At 40.3% G+C, this 21,926-nt stretch overlaps 1 protein-coding gene across 1 annotated transcript in view; it reads right to left on the reverse strand.

Annotated features, from left to right (window-relative positions):
• Positions 1–21,926, reverse strand: part of ZDBF2 (zinc finger DBF-type containing 2) — a 102,908-nt gene that overhangs the window by 57,566 nt on the left and 23,416 nt on the right. The gene's annotated exons all lie outside the window — the stretch shown is intronic.

Here is a 21,926-nt window from a genome sequence, read left to right on the forward strand (position 1 = left end):
AACTACGGTAAGCAAAACAGTGTAGTACTGGCATAAAGATAGACATAGAGACCAATAGAATAGAAAGAAGATCCCAGAAATAAACCTTTGCATATATAGGCAAATGATTTTCAACAAGGATGCCAAGACCATTCAATGGTGAAAGAAAATGGTGTTGGGAAAACTGAATACCCACATTTAAAAAAAAAAAATGAAGTTGGATTTTACTTTAGACCATATACAAAAATTATCTCAAAATGGATCAAAGACCTAAATAGAAGAGCTAAAAATATGTAACATGTAGAAGAAAAATTCATGACATTGGATTTGGAAATTATTTCTTAGATATGACTCCAAAAACACAGGCAACAACAACAACAAAAGGACAGATTAAGTTGGTTCAAAATTTAAAACTTTTGTGTATCAAAGGACATAACCAACAAAGTGAAAAAGGCAACCTATGGAATGGGAAAAAATATTTGCAAATCATACATCTAATAAGGAATTGATTTCCAAAATATATAAAAATTCCTACAACTCAGCCACACACACACACACACAAAAACATGTTTTTTAAAATGAGCAAAGGGCTTAAACAGACATTTCTTCCAAGAAGATAAGCAAATGGCCAATAAGCACGTGAAAGGGTGCTCAACATCATTAACCATTTGGGAAATGCAATCAAAACCACAACGAGATACTACTTTACTCCCTTTAGAGTGGCTACATTGTAAAAAAATGAACAAACTGAAAAAAACAGAAAATAATGATTGTTGGTGAGGATGTGGAGAAATTGGAACCCTGTGTATTGCTGGTGGGTAAAATGGTACAGCTGCTATGGAAAATGTTTTGATGATTTCTTAAAAATATTAAAAATAGAATTACTATCTGATCCAGGAACTCCATCCACTTCTGGGTATGTACCCCAGAGAATTGAAAGCAGGGACTTGAACAGATATTTGTACACCCATATTCACAGCAGCATTATTTATAATAGCCAAAAGGTGGGAGCAATACAGGTGTCCATCCACAATGTGGTATGTACATAAAATGGAATATTATTATTCAGCCTTAAAAAGGCAGGAAACTCTGACACATGATACAACAGGGATGAACCTTAAGGATATGCTAAATGAAATAAGCCACTTACAAAAGGACAAATATTGTATGGTTCCACTTATATGAGGTACCTAGAATAGTCAAATTCACAGAGACAGAAAAGAGAATGGTGGCTACTAGAGGCTGGGGGAGGGAGAGAACGGAGAGTGACTGTTTTCACAGGTAAAATGTTTCAGTTGGGGAAGATGAAAAAGTTCTGGCGATGGATAGTGGTGATGGTTGCACAACAATGTGAATGTATTTGATGCTACTGAACTGCACATTTAAAATGATTGAAATATTCAATAGTAAATTTTATGTTATGTATATTTTACCACAATAAAGAAAAGTCATCTACCACAAAATGTGGCCCTGCAACTGAAGCTGTACTCTCTGCCAACACTTCCCCAAAGTAAATGACAAAACTAGACTAGTGCCTGGCTAGCTGCACGGGAATTACTCTGGGAGCTAATATACAAACTCTAGGACCCATCTCAAGATTCTAACCCAAAATATCTAAGGTGGGGCCTGAGCATTTTCCTTTTTTTTTTCTTTTCTTTTCTCTTTTTTTTTTTTTTTTTTTTGAGACAGAGTCTCACTCTGTTGCCCCAGCTAGAGTGCCGTGGCGTCAGCTCAAAGCAACCTCAAACTCTTGGGTTCAAGCGATCCTCCTGCCTCAGCCTCCCGAGTAGCTGGGACTACAGGCATGTGCCACCATGCCCAGCTAATTTTTCTATATATTTCTAGTTGTCCAGCTAATTTTTTTCTATTTTTTTAGTAGAGCCGGGGTCTTGTTCTTGCTCTTGCTCAGGCTGGTCTCGAACGCCCGAGCTCAAATGATCCGCCCAGCTCGGCCTCCCAGAGTGCTAGGATTACAGGCGTGAGCCACCGCGCCCTGCCGACCTGAGCATTTTCTTACATTCCCCCAGGCAATTCTAATATGCAGCCTGGTTTGAAGGCTGTTATGCTGCAATTTTGCCATATCAGATTTAGAGGCAAGAAAGCAATTATCTATCTTTTACTTATAATTGACACAGTCCTAATTTTATCCTATTAATAAAAATCCTAATTTTATGGGATGAAACATAGATTTTTGGTTATTATTTTACATAATGCTATATTAACATTCAAGAAAAGTCCAAAATTGATTAAATCAAAGTCTAAAGACTTGGCTTTACAGACATTTATTATTTTTAGAAAAGAATTGATTGATGTAAGTCTTGTAAAATTATGCTTTGAGACATGTTTCCTCAACTCGTGTTAACTTTGTGTTGAAATTTCTTAGAGGTCTGTGGAATATTTTCTTTTTTTCTAATTTTTTTAAATTTTTAATTATGGGTACATAATAGTTGTATTAATATATCTTTATAGGGTAGAAGTGATGTTTTGCTACAGGCATACAATGTGAATTAATCAAGTCAGGGTAGTTGGGGTATCCATCGCCTCAGGCATTTAGCATTTCCTTGTGTTAGAAACATCCCAGTTTTTACTTTTTAGTTATTTTAAAGTATACCCTAACTTATTGTTTATTATAGTCACTTTGTTGTGCTATGACATATTGTTCATTCTATCTATCTAACTATATTTTTGCACCCGTTAACTATCCCCACTTTATCCTCTCCTCCCTGCTACCCTTCCCAGCCTCTGGTGACCATCATTCTACTCGCTGTCTCCATGAGATTAATTGTTTTTAATATTTAGCTCCCACATATGAGTGAGAACATGTGAGATTTGTCTTTCTGTGCTTAGCTTGTTTTACTTAACATAATGTTCTCCAGTTCCATCCATGTTGTTGCAAATGCCAGGATTTCATTCTTTTTTGTAGCTATATAATATTCTATTGTGTATATGTACCCCATGGAATACTTTCTAAGCTAGCAGAGAAATTTCCTCTCACATTTTGTCTTGGCAAATGCTGGTATTCTAGAAAGCTCTGGTTCTTTGCTTATGTGCACATCATAGTTCATATATATATATATATTTTTTTTTTTTTTTTTGAGACAGAGTCTCACTTTGTTGCCCGGGCTAGAGTGAGCGCTGTAGTGTCAGCCTAGCTCACAGCAACCTCAAACTCCTGGACTTAAGCGATCCTCCTGCCTCAGCCTCCCGAGTTGCTGGGACTACAGGCATGCACCACCATGCCCAGCTAATTTTTTGTATATATGTATTTTAGTTGGCCAGATAATTTCTTTCTATTTTTAGTAGAGACGGGGTCTCACTCTTGCTCAGGCTGGTCTCGAACTCCTGACCTCGAGAGGTCCACCCACCTCGGCCTCCCAGAGTGCTAGGATTACAGGCATGAGCCACCACACCCAGCCCATAGTTCATATTTTAAGAGTCGGCTTCCACCTGAGATAATCAGTGTCTTTCCAGTGAAAGCACTACACAGTAATTATATCCCATTTGCATCTACATAATCATCCATTATTAATAATTTTATGAGTTTACATTATTGATCAGTATCTTTCTGGAGCCAGGAAATTTATTTAATTACATTATAAATTGAGAGCTTAAAGATATCTATGAGCAATTCTTGATAAGTAATGACGTATGGTTTAATGGAAACACTGAAGTGAAATCCAAAGACCTGGTGTGCTAGACCGTGTGCTGCCCAGATCCTCTCTTCAGGACTAAGCACTCACTCCCTCAGGAGAATAAAAGCTCCTCAGCCAAAGGGTTGTGCCTCCTCCGGGAGTAGCCTGCACCCAGGGGCTGTGAACTCAGCCTCCTTGTCTCCATCTGCATATCCCTGAAAGTTCATCCCACCTTTAGCTTCTGGGCTGTGGCTGCATCACAGTTCAGCTTCTCTCTGCCCAATCCTGCTTCCCTGACTCCCAAGGACAAGTCCCAATAAATCAACTGCAACAGAATCTCCATCTGAGAGTCTGTTTCCAGGGAAACCAGATCTGCATCGTTTCTCTCAACTAATAATGTGACCATAGTAAACTCACTTAAACCACAGCTCCTTCTGTAACTGAAGAAGTCGTACTGGGCTTGGGGCCACCAAGAATCTCTAGTGCTGTTCTGAACAATGTCCTATGGTGGCAGAGACCTGCCCTCAGGCCTCATCGGCTGTGGTCAAATTCATACATTTCACAACCTATCCCTTTAGATGGCAAGGGAGAAAATTCTGTTTCATACCAGGCACCTCTTTAAAGTTCATCAATATCAAAGGAGCCTAGAGCCTTTTACTAGATAAAAAATTTTCTGGGATGGGGATAGCTCGGGCTGATCAACTCATGTTGGTTTACCCAGGACCTCCCCAGTTTTAGGGACCTCCTAGAATATAGCAGGCCCTCAATTTAATTTTTTTTAAAAAAGTGTTGTCCAGGCTGGGCACGGTGGCTCACGCCTGTAATTCTAGCACTCTGGGAGGCCAAGGTGGGCGGATCGTTTGAGCTCAGGAGTTCGAGACCAGCCTGAGCAAGAGCGAGACCCCATCTCTACTAAAAAAATAGAAAGAAATTAGCCAGACAACTAAAAAATATATAGAAAAAATTATCTGGGTATGGTGGCATGTGCCTGTAGTCCCAGCTATTTGGGAGGCAGAGGCAGAAGGATTGCTTGAGCCCAGGAGTTTGAGGTTGCTGTGAGCTAGACTCTTGCCACGGCACTCACTCTAGCCCAGGCAACAGAGAGAAACTCTGTCTCAAAAAAAAAAAAAAAAAAAAAAGTGTTGTCTGAATGACTGTGCCACATCACCATGTTGAAGGTCACAGCTTCAGATAAGCTCCTGACAAGGAGATTTAAAATTCTTAGGCTCGGCCGGGCGTGGTGGCTCACGCCTGTAATCCTAGCACTCTGGGAGGCCGAGGTGGGCGGATCGTTTGAGCTCAGGAGTTCGAGACCAGCCTGAGCAAGAGCGAGACCCCCACCTCTACTAAAAAAAAAAATAGAAAGGAATTATATGGACAGCTAAAAATATATATAGAAAAAATTAGCCGGGCATGGTGGCGCATGCCTGTAGTCCCAGCTACTCGGGAGGCTGAGACAGGAGGATCGCTTGAGCTCAGGAGTTTGAGGTTGCTGTGAGCTAGGCTGACGCCACGGCACTCACTCTAGCCTGGGCAACAGAGTGAGACTCTGTCTCAAAAAAAAAAAAATAAAATTCTTAGGCTCATAGCACTTTACCCTAGCAGAGATTTGATTAAATGTTCCAATTATTCTGCATAGCAAGGCAAATGCGTACTACATCTTGTTCTCTTAAAGTAGTAGCATGTGAATTCCGATTTTTTCTAACTGGCTACTACTAATTAATAAAGCAAGTACTTTCTTGAAAACACACTGAAATTCTCTTATTGCACATCCTCATGACCATTCTGAAAATTTTTTAACTATAACTCTTCACTCACATAACAGCTTTTTTATTTTGTTGTTGCTTAAACTGAAACTGGCCTAAATTGAAACATGTGTTTTTAAAATATAGAATCGCTATGTTCTGTGAAGTTACTTATCAATGTGTTTGTTACCCATTTTCAACAGCAACTCATGAAACAGAATGCATATAATTCATATTGAAAATGCCATCCTTTTCGATTCCAGTATAATGATAACTAATTTCAGACTGTGAAAATGCACTTTCCCAGTATGAGATGCCAGAATTGATTTCTGCCTTTTTCTCTATTCTTATAAGTGATTTTTATCCTTGGACCATGTAGAGCTCTGTAGAAGCTGAACAGCTTTACTTTTCAAATGGAAAGATGATCTTTTATCTCATCAATCTTTTTCATACCAACTATAAAATATTTGTAAAATTTCGTTGATGAGTTTATTGCTACAGCTTATAATATAAACCATATGAACCAAATGATATAAATAAATAAGTAAACAAGCCGGATGACGAATAGTTGGTAGATTAAACAGTTCAAAGCCTTTTTGTCCACGTCTAACTTCAATGTAAAATTGTGATGTTTGCAGCCCCCAATCTCCTCTCAGGGCTCCTTGACTGAGATGATGAAGGCTTAAAGCTCCTAGGAGTATTGCATTTGGAAAAAAAGATGCTCTAAGTCAGCAGCTCTCAAAGCATAACCCATAGACCATTCGGGATCTGAGGAACCCTTTCAGGGAGTTCATGAGATAACAAATTAATTTCATAATATTGCTAAGACATTATTTGGGCTTTTCTCCCTACCAAGTTAACATTTCTATTGATGGCACAGAGCAATAGTGAATAAAACTGCTGGCGCCTAAGCACATGCCAAGATAGTAGCACCAGACTGTGCTAGTGGTCCTTATATTCTTTACCAAAATGCACTTATTGTGGGGGGAAAGCCAGTTTCACTTAATGATGCCCTTGATGAAGCACTAAAAATTGTTAATTTTGTTAAATCTGGACTATCAAGTACACATCTTTTAAATATTCTGTAACATGAAATGCAAAGTATACATAAAGAACTTCTACTCCATACAAACGTAAAATACTTGTCTCCAGGAAGAGCATTTGTGCAGTTTATTTGCAAGCTGGACTAGCTGTTTTTTCACGTAACACCATTTCATTTGAAAGAACAACTGACAGGCAAAGTATGCTTATTGGGATTTGGATATTTGGCAGACATTTTATTGAAAATGAACAAAGTGAGTCTTTAATTTCAAGATAACAACTGACAATATTGTTGCCCATGATAAAAGGCAAGCTTTTGTGTTGTTTTTTTTTTTTTTATTTCAGCTTATTATGGGAGTACAAAAGTTCAGGTTATATATATTGTCCATGCCCTCCCCATCCCCCCAAGTCAGAGCTTCAAGCGTGTCCATTCCCCAGACAGTGTGCATCGCACTCATCATGTAGGTATACACCCACCCCGCTCCCCCCACCCCCCACCCCCGTCCGGTACCCAGTTGGTGTTATTCCCAAATGTGCACTTAGGTGATGATCAGGGAAACCAATTTGATGGTGAATACATGTGGTGCTTATTTTTCCATTCTTGGGATACTTCACTTAATAGAATGGGTTCCAATTCTCTCCAGGAGAACAAAAGAGATTCTATATCACCGTTATTTCTTATAGCTGAGTAATACTCCATGGTATACATATACCACATTTTACTAATCCACTCATGAATTAATGGGCATTTGGGTTGTTTCCACATCTTTGCAATTGTGAATTATGCTGCTATAAACATTCGGGTACAGGTGTCTTTGTCATAGAATGACTTTTGTTCTTCTGGGTATATGCCCAATAATGGGATTGCTGGATCGAATGGTAGGTCTACTTGAATCTGTTTAAGGTATCTCCATATTGCTTTCCACAGGGGTTGCACTAGTTTGCAATCCCACCAGCAGTGTATGAGTGTTCCTGTTTCTCCGCATCCACCCCAACATGTATTGTTTTGGGACTTTTTGATAAAGGTCATTCTCACTAGAGTTAAGTGATATCTCATTGTGGTTTTGATTTGCATTTCCCTGATGATTAGAGATGTTGAGCATTTTTTCATATGTTTGTTAGCCATTCTTATATCTTCTTTTGAAAATTTTCTATTCATGTCCTTTGCCCACTTTTTGATAGGGTTGTTTGATTTTTTCTTACTGATTTTCGTGAGTTCTAAATAGATTCTTGTTATCAGTCCTTTATCTGATGTGTAGTATGCAAAAATTTTTTCCCATTCTGTAGGTTGTCTTTTTACTCTCGTGACTGTTTCTTTGGCCGTGCAGAAGCTTTTTAATTTAATCAGGTCCCATTTATTTATTTTTGTTGTTGCTGTGATTGCCTTAGGGGTCTTCTTCATAAATTCTTTGCCTAGGCCAATGTCTGTAAGAGTCTTTCCTACATTTTGAGTAGAAAAAAAAATTCCTTTTGAGATAACGTCTTGCTGTGTTGCCTGGGCTAGAGTGCAGCGGCATCATCAGAGCTCACAGCAACTTAAACTTCTGGGCTCAAGTGATCCACCTGCCTTGGCCTCCTGAGTAGCTGGGACTACAGATGCACGCCACCAAGCCTAATTTGGGGGGTAGGTGTAGATACAGAATCTCGTTCTTACCCAGGCTGGACTCAAACACCTGACCCCAAGCAATCCTCCAGGCTCAGACTCCTGAAGTGCTGAAATTACAGGCATGAACCACCACACCTGGCCCCAGTGATCTTTTTATGCTTTGTTACATTAAAATCTATTGGTCTTTCTTGTACTTTGAATGGATATTTTGCCTATGTATGATTTTTTAACATTGTGCTTTGGTCATTTGGAAAATTCTGTTTCACTGAGTTATAGATCTTTCAAATATTAACACATTTCATTATACAATATCAAAAAATCCACATTTGTTTGTGTTACTACGAATCTCATCAGAAAAATCTTTAAGTATTGGTAAAGCTTTAAGCTCACAGTGTTGGATACAAGTTTCCAAAAATCTTAATTTTTACTCGAGGCCAGTAGTGGTGGCTCCTGCACGTAATTCCAGCACTTTGGGAGGCCAAGACAGGAGGATTGCCGGAAGCCAGGAGTTTGAGATCTCGCTGGGCAATAGCGAGATCCCATCTGTATCAAAAATAAAAAAAATTAGCTGGGTGTGGTGGTGCACACCTATAGTCCCAGCTACTCAGGAGGCCAAGGCAGAAAGATAGCTTGAGGCCAGGAGTTCGGGCTTGCAGTGAGCTGTGATCGCCACTGCACTCTATTCTGGGCAACAGTGCAAGACCCCTTCTCAAAAAAATAAAAAACAAAATAACATCATTGATATGGTTTTAGATTTCACAATTCAATTAACCTTTAAAAAACTACCACTTCTCATGTTTGGTGTAATTTCAAAGAACAAAATCCATAATTACCTAACAAAGCTACTTAAATACTTCTCCTTCGTTCCAATTTATATGTGTGAGACCAAATTTTCTTCATAATTAACCAAAGCCACATATTGCAACAGACAATGCAGAAGGAGATATGAGAATCCAACTGTCTTCTATTAAATCAAACACTAAAGAGACTTATTTTTTTATTTCAGCATATTATGGGGGTACAAAAATTTAGGTTATGTATATTGCCCTTGCCCCCATCTCCCCCCAAAAGACTTTTTTTTAATGTAAAACAATGCCACACTTCCCAGTAATTTTTTGTTTTGAAAAACATAGTTATATTTCATTAAAAATGTGTTATTTATGTTAGCATATAATGGGATCATTACTATTTTTAATTGAATTAATAGGTTAACGTTTTCTCAGCTTTAATTTCTAATCCAATAAATATTGATAGATGTAACCCAGAAAAACAAAAGTTCTTTGGGATCCTCAATAATTTTTAAGAGTGTAAGAGGTCCTGAGCACAAAAAGCATGAGAACCACTGCTCGAGATGCTAATGTGCTTATTTTGCTTAAGCCAGTTTGAATTTGTTTTTTGTCACATGCAACAAAAGTCAGAACTGACACAGAAGAAAAGAAAAGGACTTGAGTTCCAAGTCTGGAATCACACCGATACAGAGAAAAAGAATCAGCCTCAATATTCAGAGCAAAGTACAAGAATTCAGCAAATGCAAAATATAGAAACAAGAGGTGATCATAATAATTAAATTCCTCATTCCCCTCACTTAAGAATCTATAGAAATATTGAGAGCACTTTGGACTTTCCACCAGATTTGGAATTTGGATTGTATTAAGAGGAGGATGATTCAAATTTACATCTGGGTAAAACAAGGTTCAGCCAGAAATTTTTTCCCTATATAAATTTAATTCAAGAAATTTTACACAAATGTCCATCACCGATGGACAAAATGTGGTGTATCTATACAATGGAATACTATTTGGCCATAAAAAGGAATGAAGTATTGATTTATGCTACAACACGGATGAACCTTGAAAACATTATGCTAAACGAAAAAAGCTGAATCAAAAAGGCACATATGATATGATTTCATTTATATGAAAGATACAGAACAGACAAATGCATAGAGACATAAAGTGAATTAGTGATTGCTAGGAACCAAGGTAAGGGGGAATGGGAGTGACTGCTAATGGATATGGGGTTTCTTTGGGAGTGACGAGAATGTTCTGAAACTAGATAGGGGTAATGATTGCACAACTTGTGCCTGCACTAAAAATCACTTAGTTATATAATTTGAAAGAGTGAATTTTATGATATGTAAATTGTATCTTAGTTTTAAAACTTACATAAGATAAACTAATTATGAATTTGGTATATTAGTTCCATGGCTGCTGTAGCAAACAACCATACATTTGGGGCTTAAAACAACAGCAATGTATCCTCTCACAGTTCTGCGGGCCAGCACTCTGAGATCAGGGTGTCAGCAGGGCCCCACGCCCTCTGGAAGCTCTGAGAGAGTCTGCTCCTGGCCCTTCAGCTTTGGAGGCTGCTGCATTCCTTGGTCACATCACTCCAGTTTCTGCCTCTGTCTTCACATTGCCTTCTCTGTGTGTGTGTGTGTGTGTGTGTGTGTGTGATCGCCCTCTGTTTCTTTCTAGTGAGGACACTTGTGATGGCATTTAGAGCCCATCCAGACCATCTCATCTGAAGGTCCTTAACATAATCATACCGACAAAACCCCATTTTCCAAACATTCACAGGTTCTGGAGATTAGGAAATAGACGTATCTTTAAGAGTTATCAACTTACCACATCTGGGTTAATATATAAATAACTGATGTGGTACGACAGCAACTGATGTGGTACGACATCCACTGGTGTGTGCCATTTGGATTTTCCTTCAAGAAAGAACTTGCCCATCAACATGAAGATGTGCCATTAGTTGACAGCCTCCAGCTGCGGCACCTTCAGGATGTGCCACATCATTTGAGCTGAAGCCACATTCTTCCCAGGCAGCCCCAAGCCAGTAACTGAGTATGGCAGATATGCAAGGAGCTAGTCATTTGCTTAACATGGGACCCCTCCACCAGCAGTCTTTATGCCAGAGCTCGCCACTGGGTTAGCTGACATTTAGTTCTTCCTACTTAATCCATCTTCTTTCTCCTTCTCCTTCTCCTTACCTGCCTATTCCTATTTCTTCTCCCTTTTATATCTCACAGGGTTACCTCCATGGATCTCTTGCATTGCCAACTTGGGCTTGGCATCTTCTTCCCTCGGGGATCCAAACTCAATCCATTGATACTGAGAGTGGTCTAAACAGCAGATAGCAAAGTGGGCTTTTGGGATTAGGTTACTCCCTCCTCAGCTGGAAATGATGACCCCATGTTGCAGTGGCACAAGGTGGAGGTCTATTTGCTAAACTTACCAGTGATGACTCAGAAGTGTATTCTGGTGGAGGCAACTTTTGTGGCCAGTGCAGTAATTCAGGCAGTTGAGGGTTAACAACGCATATAAGGACAATGGAATTGGCTGGTTATTATTAAATCGTATTGATGCCATTCAAAGAGGTACTGAGAAACTGAAGGCAGTTAACAAACATTTAAAAACTAAGAGTGAGAGCCAAAGGACCTCTCTGACAGCTTACAAAGAGGCCTTTATCTCCTGTAGTAAAAGAACAGACACAGCTGTGGAACAAATTCAGGGTAGCCAAACTTCAAAGAAAACTGAATACTCAGCCAAGACAAGTCTGTTATACTAAGATCAAGCTCTGTCTGGAAACTTTGGGACCCTGAAACATGGGATAGGGATGAATCCTCAAATACTTTGACTCCCGGAGCCTGCTGAGGTCACCTACTCCTCCCTATTAAGAAGTTAGTGTTTCCTCCATGAGGCCCTAGTTTGAGTTAGCACTTCCCCTATGCAGAAAGACACTGCAAGGACCTCTCCCCTGCAAGACAACTGATCCCCGACAGACGCTGTCCCCACTTCTTACTTGGCTGCCAGATTGATAAGTAGGGTTAAATCCCAGCATGATACAATTGGGTGCATGCTGGAAATGATAAAGGAAGAGAGATTACATACTAAAGGAGCTGCAAAGATTAGCTAGGATATACTAGCAGAAGCCATAAAATTGGATTTTGAGGATGCCTAATCAACTCCTATACAAGAAAGAGTTTATTAACTAAGGGGCACTCTCTCAAAACACAGGATTAAACACCCTGGCAAGGACCCCAAAAGATGGAACAAACTCACTGGTAGGGTGGCTTTAAAACTTGAAGAAAATGATAGCCCATGCTGAGGGAACTTGAGATGCATGAATCACCATAGCAGGCAGTAGAGAAAATAATTACAAAGCTCAGGGAATTGGGCCATGCTGGGATGTAGATACTACACTGGGCCAGAAGACCAATTAGAGAATAATGCTTACCAGGAAAATGTTAAGGACACACCATTCACAAAGGCCATCGGAAATGCAGTGGGGAAAGGGACACCAACATCACTAAGAAATTCATTGGTGAGGCCGGGAGTGGTGGCTCACGCCTGTAATCCTAGCACTCTGGGAGGCCGAGGCGGGTGGATCACTCGAGGTCAGGAGTTCGAGACCAGCCTGAGCAAGAGCGAGACTCTCATCTCTACTAAAAATAGAAGGAAATTATCTGGCCAACTAAAATATATATAGAAAAAAATTAGCTGGGCATGGTGGAGCATGCCTGTAGTCCCAGCTACCCGGGAGGCTGAGGCAGTAGGATCACTGAAGCCCAGGAGTTCGAGGTTGCTGTGAGCTAGGCTGACGCCACGGCACTCACTCTAGCCCGGGCAACAAAGCATGACTCTGTCTCAAAAAAAAAAAAAAGAAAGAAAGAAAAAAGAAATTCACTGGTGGTCCTTTTCTGCAGGCCAGAGCTGACAAAAGGAGAGGCAATCACAGAGATTGGTGTATTAATAGCAGCGGTGATAATGAGTCCCTGAAATAGTAGTGATCAGGTAGTGGCACATAACTGCCCAGCAGAAGTCCCCCATAAGATGGAAAATGTCTACTTGGGATTGGCTAAGGTAGAACCAGCAGCATGTGTAAGCTACATGAGGAGAGTCCAGACTCCTATTTCAACTCTCCCCCTTTAGCCTACTGGTCATACAGAGGATCCCACATGACCAGTTTAAACAAGAGGAAAAAACCTGAGCTTCTTTTATAAATGAGTTGGCTCTGTTTGTGGGTAAAAGCTAAAAATAGATGGAGGCTGCATTACAGTCCCATTCAGGGATAACCTTGAATGACAGTGGTGAGAGAAGATCTGTACAATGACAGAAGCTTTGACTGGCATACGTGGTCATTTGCCTTGTGTAGAAGCAGAGGTGGTCCAAGGTGAGAATATGTATGGACTCACGGGTGGTAACGAGTGGCCTCATAGGCTGGTCAAGGGCATAGAAGGCAAATACTGAGAGATCGATGCAAGGAGTAATGGAGTAAAGGCAAGTGAATGGACGTATGGGAATGGACATGCAGTGTGAGTTTTTGTGTCACATGTTAATGCCCACTAGAAAACACCTACCACAGAAGAGGCAACAAGCAACCAAGTAGAGAAAATGGCTTGGCCAGTTGACATTAGCCACTTTCATCACCAATCACTTGAGAACTGGAAAGGTGGACATGTCAATGGAGTAGTCACCAGGGCAGAGATGTAGGTAACATGCAGGCCCAACAGCATGGACTTCTACTTACCAAGGCTGATCTAGGAACTATTACCCCTGAACGTCTCACTTGCCAACAATATCGTGTTGAACCCATGATATGGCACTATTCCTAGAGGGGACCAACTAGCCACTTGATGGCAAGGTGACTACGTTGGACCCATTATGTCAGGGAAGGGCCAGTGATTCATTCTCTCAGGAATAAACACATTTCAAGTAAGGGCTTGTCCTTCCTGCCTACTCCTTTCCTTCCAGCATCATAATCTGGGGGCTTATAGTAGCTAATCTGCAGGCATGAAATCACACAAAACACAGCATCCAACCTACTTCACAGCAAAGGAAGAACAGTAGTGAGCACACGACCATGGGATCCACTGGTCCTGTCATACACGATGCCATCCAAGAAGCAACCAGCCTGCTAGAGCCTCTGGCTGGTGAAATGTCCTACCATGGTGCAAGCTTAGAGGCAGTACTCTGTAACAAACCACGAGGAAGCTGCTCCCCAAGTGTGTGGAGAAATGGATCCGTGTGACACGAAGAGAGGACTGTAGCAACCACGGAGGGGCACCTCTTGGATCTCCCTTCAAGAACTTTCTGGCCAGCAGCCAGGAGTGCAGGTAGCTGACAGTCTCCAGCTACAGCACCTTCAAGATCCACTAAATATCTGGGCTTGGTGGTTCTCCCATGGTTCTCCTGGACAGCCCCCAGCCAGTGACTGAGTCATTGCTACTCAACGTAGAACTCTTCTATGGGACATCTTTATACTGGAGCTTTCTTGGGGACTAGCCCAGGTGTTCTCAGACCAGCACCGCAGTGTGTGGCTGTTCCCACCCAACCTCTTTCTTTCCCCCTCCTTACACAGGTGTCAGACCTGCTCTGCATCTGAGGACGTTCTCTGCCTACTCTTACTCCCCTTTCTATATATTTCACAGGCAGTTTTGACAGGTATCTTTCACAGTATCACTCTTGCATTTCTAACTCCATCCCAGTATCTGCTTCCTAAAGGACCTAAACTGATACATATGATAATTAAATTTTTCTTGACAACTAATACAACAAAATTAACTTAAATTTCCTACTCACCATCACTCCACCAGCAGGTCTCTATGTAACACCATGCAATGAAGTGCTCATTAATGACCTCAATTTGCATTATTAGCTACAGCACCTGTAAAATGCTGAGTCATTCATTCATTCATTCAGTGCCTATTCTATTCTAGATACTCTTGTAGGCACTGGGAATATAGCAGTAAACAAAACAGAAAAAGTCCTTCTCTTTATGGAACTTACATTCTAATGAGGCAGACAATAAAAAAGACACATGACCAAAAAAAAAAAAGGCATATTTATAACGCATTGCCTTACAGTATGACAGCACAAATGTTGGTCTCAGCTTTTTATTATTGATCAATATAAGAAAGAACCATGTGCTACTTTTTTTTTTTAGGACAACTAGAATGGCAAGTTATTGGAGAGGACTTTTAAATGAAATTCAATGAAGGAAGAAAAACAAACCCTCTTCTGCATAATAAGAAGCCAAAAGCAGTGTGGGAATTGCACAAGTGTCCTTATTGGAAAGGGACAGAGGGAGATCACACACACACACACACACACACACACACACAGAGAAGGCAATGTGAAGACAGAGGCAGAAACTGGAGTGATGTGACCAAGAAATGCAGCAGCCTCCAAAGCTGAAGGGCCAGGAGCAGACTCTCTCAGAGCTTCCAGAGGGCGTGGGGCCCTGCTGACACCCTGATCTCAGAGTGCTGGCCCGCAGAACTGTGAGAGGATACATTGCTGTTGTTTTAAGCCCCAAATGTATGGTTGTTTGCTACAGCAGCTATGGAACTAATATACCAAGTTTGTAATTTATCTTATGTAATTTTTTAACTGACATATAATTTATATATCATAAAATTCACCCTTTCAAAGTGTGTAATTGAGTGTTTTTTAGTACAATCACAAGTTATACAACCATTATACCACTATCTAGTTTCAGAACATTCTCATCAGTCCCAAAGAAACGCCATGCTCACTAGCAGTCACTCTCCATTCCCCCTTAACCTTGGTGCCTAGCAGTCACTAATTCACTTTATGTCTCTATGAATTTGTCTGTTCTGCACCTTTCTTATAAATGGAATTGTACAATATGGGCCTTTTTGGTCTGCTTCTTTCATTTACCATAATGTTTTCAAGGTTCATCCATGTTGTATCATGAGAGAAATTAACCCTTCTAGGATCCCAGTGTCAGGTGTTTGAATTTGAATATATATAAAGTATATATTTATGCATAATTTTATATGTGTATGAATTTTTTTCAAGGCCAATCATAAAGAAAAAAGAAGCAAGCTGCCACCCCAAATCTATAGCCCTCAGTGAATTTCCATCTCAGGACCAAATTGAAATTAAAAATTTGAAATTGATAATTAAAAGCTATTTTGGAGAAAGAACCAGGATCTGGGCTTCCGAGTCTTTGAGCTAAGTCCAACAGAGGAAAGGAGGCACAACCAGGTGAGGAGAGGCACCCCACAGGTCTGGGTGGAGAGGACTCCCACCCCGGGGATCAGGGCCCTGTGACGCACACAGCAGCAAGCATGGCCAAAGCCAAGGCCTGGCTGGCAGATACGACCAGGAGAGACACATGAGCCCTTTTTAGATTTAGACAAATTATTCTACTACTTACATAGACAGAGGGTAGCCAAAAGCTCCAGCTCCCTTTGGGCTTTGTCCCACACAACAGAAAAGATAACCCAAAACAAAGTGGGGGGGATGATTGCAACGTGAGCGGTAGGGCATCTCATGCTGAGAAGCTATTTCCAGACTGCAGCCAGGCAGTTTTACAGTCTGCAGCTCTATTCCAAAGGAGTGAGGCAGAAAAATTCATACTTCACCAGAACCTGGGAGGCCATGAAAAACTCATGAGAGATGGCCTCGGAGCAGCTGATCACACATCTCCCAGCCTCCCCTGCTCAGGGAGAATAGCACGGTGTTCTGCCAAGACTCCGCTTAGGGGAAGGTCCAGCGTTTGCCTGCGTGGCCTATGTGGATATGTGCACATGGGTCACCAGTGTGCCATAGTGGAGCTGTTCCCCTCCGGTCCCCAAATGGATTCTATCATTGTGAATCTGATGTAAAGACTCAGTAAACTTCTGGAGTTCTGTGTGTGCTCACTGGCAAAGAAAAGGAGGAGACCAATTGCTCAACCGGCCACATTCAGTGGGGGAAGCCAGGGAGACAGAGAATTCCTGGCCTACAGATCACCTGATTAGTAAACTGCAAATAGTCCCAATTTAACTAATAGTCTTTCCTACCTCCAAGATAAGGAAATTAGTGCCTGGATTATAGGAATAATGATACCTAATAATATAGTCATGAACCACATAATGCATCATTCAACAACGAACTGTGTATACGAAGGTGGTCTCATAAATTATAATGGAACTGAAAAATTCCTGTCGCCTAGTGATGTTGTAGCCATCATAACGTCATAATGCAATACAGATGTTTGTGATGATGCTGGTGTAAACAAACCTACTGTGCTGCCAGGCCTGTACAAGTATATTACATACAATTCTTCAGAGTACTTAATACTTACATAATATATTTCATAATAAAGGTAATAAACAACTATGTTACTAATTTATGTATTTACTATACTATACTTTTTTTTTGTTTTCTTATTCATTCTACTTATTAAAAAAAAGTTAACTACAAAACAGCCTCAGGCAGGTCCCTCAGTAGATGTTCCAGAAGAAGGCACTGTTGTCACAGGAGATGACAGCTCCATGCGTGTTATTGGCCCCCGAAGACCTTCCAGTATGACAAGATGCGGCAGTGGAAGACAGTGATACTGATGATCCTGACCCCTGTGTAGGCCTAGGCTAATGTGTATGTTTATGTCTTGGTTTTTAACAGAAAAGTTTAAAAAGTAAAAAAAACAAAAAATTAATAGAAAAAAGCTTATAAAGAAAATATTTTTGTACAGCTGTACAATGTTTTAAGCTAAGTGTTATGAAAGATTCAAAAAGTTAAAAAAGATTTAAAAGCTTATAAAGTTACAGTAAGCTAAGCTTAATTTGTTATTGAGGAAATTTTTTTATAAATTTAGTGTAGCCTAAGTGTACAATATTTAAAAGTCTACAGTAGGCCGGGCGCGGTGGCTCACGCCTGTAATCCTAGCACTCTGGGAGGCCGAGGTGGGCGGATCGTTTGAGCTCAGGAGTTCGAGACCAGCCTGAGCAAGAGCGAGACCCCACCTCTACTAAAAATAGAAAGAAATTATATGGACAGCTAAAAATATATATAGAAAAAATTAGCCAGGCATGGTGGCGCATGCCTGTAGTCCCAGCTACTCGGGAGGCTGAGACAGGAGGATCGCTTGAGCTCAGGAGTTTGAGGTTGCTGTGAGCTAGGCTGATGCCACGGCACTCACTCTAGCCTGGGCAACAGAGTGAGACTCTGTCTCAAAAAAAAAAAAAAAAAAAGTCTACAGTAGTGTACAGTAATGTCCTAGGCCTTCACATTCCCTCACTGACTCACCCAGAACAACTCCCAGTCCTGCAAGCTTCATTCATGGCAAGTGCTCAATCAGGTGTACCATTTTTTTTATCTTTTATACTTATTTTTACTGTACCTTTTCTGTGTTTAGATACAGAAATACCACTGTGTTACAGTTGTCTACAGTATTTGGTACAGCAACACGCTGTGCATGTGTATAGCTGGGAGCAACAGGCTATACCACACAGCTCAGGTATGCAGTTGGCTACACCATCTAGGTGTGTGTAAGTGCGCTCTGCGGTGTGCACACAATGACGAAATCATCCAACAACACATTTCTCATTCTTTATCCCCGTCATTCTGATACATTCTGTTGTTGTGAAGACTAATTTAGCTATTATATATAAAGTTAGCATAGTGCCTGACATGTCCCAGATGCTCATCGTGATAGTTCCTTTCATTCATTAATTTGTTTGTAATTTATTTATTCAATATGTATTTTTTGAAAACTTGCTATTAGCCAGATATTGAGTCAGATGCTGAATGGAAATTGGTGAACAAAGTAAACAAGGTCCTGTTCTCATAAAGTCTCCATGCTAGTGGGGAAGACAGGCATACAATAAATATATATTCACACTTATACTAACTACAAAAAAGAAAAATCATTTATTATACTAGACATGTTGAAAGACACAAAACATGTAATGTACACTGTAACTATTACTCTTTTAAGGAGTCTATATAACCTAATAAAAGGATAAGATGTATATATTTAACACATTTTTATAGAAAAATACATGAAAAGACTTTTCAACTCAGAATTTCTATTTGGTTCTTTTTTCCAATTTCTCTTTATTGATATTCTCTATTTTGGTGAAGCATTATTCTCATATATTAATTCTTTAGACATCATTTTCTTTAGATCTTTATTTTTATATGTTTATAATGTTAATATTTATAAATTTTAATTTTTCTATTGACATTAATATATTTGTATTATATATTTGTATTATATATTTAATAGCTGATTTGAGGTCTTTGTCTAATAAGTCCAACATTTAGACACCTGGGGACAGTTTTCTATTGACTTTTTTCCTGTGTATAGGCCATACTTTCCTGTTTCCTTGCAAATTTCAAAACTTTTTATTGAAAACTGGATATTTTAGATAATATAATGTGACAACCCTGGAAATCAGATTTTCGCCACCCTCAGGGTTTGTCGTTATTGCTGTTTAGGTGTTGCTGCTGCTGCTATTTGTTAATGTGGTGACCTTCCCGGACTAATTCTGTAGTTTTTATTCCCCATATCATACAGCCACTAAATTCTCTGCTCCATTAGCTTAGTGGTCAGCTCATGATTGGACACAGATTTGCTTAAATGCTTTGAGCCATCCCACTCGTTGCTGCGGAGTTCTGTATGTGTGTTAGGACATGCCTTGAACACTCAGGCAGCTTACACGTCAGCCGCAGCCTTCACTTGCTGCTTGCACAGGGCCTCTCGTTGGCCAGAGGGGAGAGAGTGGAGCCCTATCAGGTCTTTCTGACGCATGCACACAGCTTTGCATAGTTGTGCTACCTTTTAGATCCTCAGGAATACATCAGAGCTTTTCAAAGCTCCTGTGGACACTGTTCCCCAGAACTTTCAGGCTCCTGTTTCCTCAGCTGGTATCACAGTCTCAGGCAGCTGTGATGTTAAACAATTGTCACTGGTTGTTTTTGACAAATGACTTAAGGATGGGGCTTTTCAGCAGAGTCAATGCCAAGTCAGGACAAAAAAAAAAAAATGACAACTCCTCTCAAATAGGGCTTTTTCAGGGAGGTGCAAAACAGGTCAAATAGCATCAACATTCTGTGGGTAAGACTTTTTGAGGAGCTCCATATTCAGTCTGGCCCCGCCAGATCGGTACTTTGCAGCTACCGATTTTCATAGCTACTGTGATTGCAAGATTGCTCATTTTCAAGGCTATAGCAAAGCTGGAGAAAGGATAATGGGAGCAGAGGTTAAAATCTCACAAAACCCACTGTTCTTCCTGAGATTCATCAGTTTTTCTTCAATAAACACTCCTTAGATTATAGCAAGCCTTTGGTTACTTTCCAGAGTTGTAAAAGGTTGATTTTGGCCATTTTTGCAAGTGTTTTCATTGTTTTTATAAAGTGGCAGATGTACCAAGGGCCTCATTCCATCATTCCAGAAGCCCCAGCCTCTTTTGGAATAAATGTGTCATGAGATGATGTTCAAGACTAGTTTAGTGGCCACAGGAGTGAAGACAACCAATGTGAGAGAATTTTAATATTCAATAAAATTTTGTGTTAGATATGGCACCAAGGAAGAAGTGAAGAAACAGAAATGATACTGAGCCTAGCCTACTGTGTTATTCTCTCTGACCCAACTGCAGTATGTTCATTTGGAGGCTGGCAATTCACAGGCAGAAGGGACTCTACTTAAGGAAAAGGCCCTCCTCCTTCACTCAGGATGAACTCTCAATGCCTCCACTTGTCATCATGCGCTGGCATCACCAGCAAATTTTTCTTGATTTCCATACACTTTTACTGTGCTTCAGGAGAATAAGAAAATTACTTTGGCATAGAATATTAAGTCCTAAATACTGTATAATACAAACCCTTCTGTATGTTCAAGAGGAAGACAGGTCACATAATGAAGACTAAATCAGCATAGTTTTTCCACTGGACAGGCGGTTAAGGAAATTAGGCTTCATGGCCATGCCATGGAGTAATTTTAACTCACGATATCTGTACTAAAAATACTTTAAGCACTTACACTGTTATATAAAAGATCTGTTGCCACAACACACCTGCACATAACCAAAAGGAATTTTTACCCATAGTTTCACCTATGGCAAGTGAAAATAGCTATTTTATGACTGAAAAGGATACAGAAAAAAATATATACCTGGTCCAAAGTGTTTAAATTTACATGACTTAAAACACATCATTTAGAATCAGTGTAGTCAATAATATCTGAGAAGAACTAGTCATCCTTAAATTAGCACTTAAAATGTTGCGGCCATTTTTCTGCAAACTAACTCTTGTTAACATCTTTAGCTCAACGAGAACCCATACATTTTAGCTTTGTTTTCATTCAGCCACTTATAGCCATCTTCATATTCTCCCAGATCCTACATGATCATCCAGGACAGCCCAAGAAATGGCCTGGCTCCAAATGCAACCTGGCAGTTGCTACTGACTATGCTAGGCAATTTGGGGTGACTGCGACTTCCTCCTCATGAGACTGTCACATATTGTCATGAAACATTCTAAGTTAGACTTGAGCTTCTTTCTCTGTAGGAACAAAAAGAAGATGAACTTTGTAGCTCTGTTAGGTTATAGATGTGTTAAGTAGTAAGCACAGGCCGGGCGAGGTGGCTCACGCCTATAATCCTAGCACTCTGGGAGGCTGAGGTGGGTGGATCGTTTGAGCTCAGCAGTTTGAGACCAGCCTGAGCAAGAGAGAGATCCCGTCTCTACTAAAAAAAATAGAAAGAAATTAGCTGGACAACTAAAAATATATATATTAAAAAAATTAGCCGGGCATGGTGGCATGCGCCCGTAGTCCCAGCTACTTGGGAGGCTGAGGCAGGAGGATCGCTTGAGCCCAGGAGTTTGAGGTTGCTGTGAGCTAGGCTGATGCCACGGCACTCTAACCTGGGTGACAGAGTGAGACTCTGTCTCAAAAACAAACAAAAAAAAAGTAGTAAGCACAGTATGAAAACCTGAAAATTAGTTATCAGGGCAAAGTGTTTTCTGATTCTATGGAGCCATCAGAGCTACCTCGAAGACTAACCTAAATACATCCTAGGTGTAAGAAGGCCACTGTGTAAAACAGCAGTAACAATCAGTTACTAGGCTACCATTTGGTACAGGGAAATAACAGGTTAAAATTCAGATTTTCAGGTAG

Source organism: Eulemur rufifrons, chromosome 1, assembly GCF_041146395.1.
Source record: "Eulemur rufifrons isolate Redbay chromosome 1, OSU_ERuf_1, whole genome shotgun sequence".
Classification (NCBI taxonomy): domain Eukaryota; kingdom Metazoa; phylum Chordata; class Mammalia; order Primates; family Lemuridae; genus Eulemur; species Eulemur rufifrons.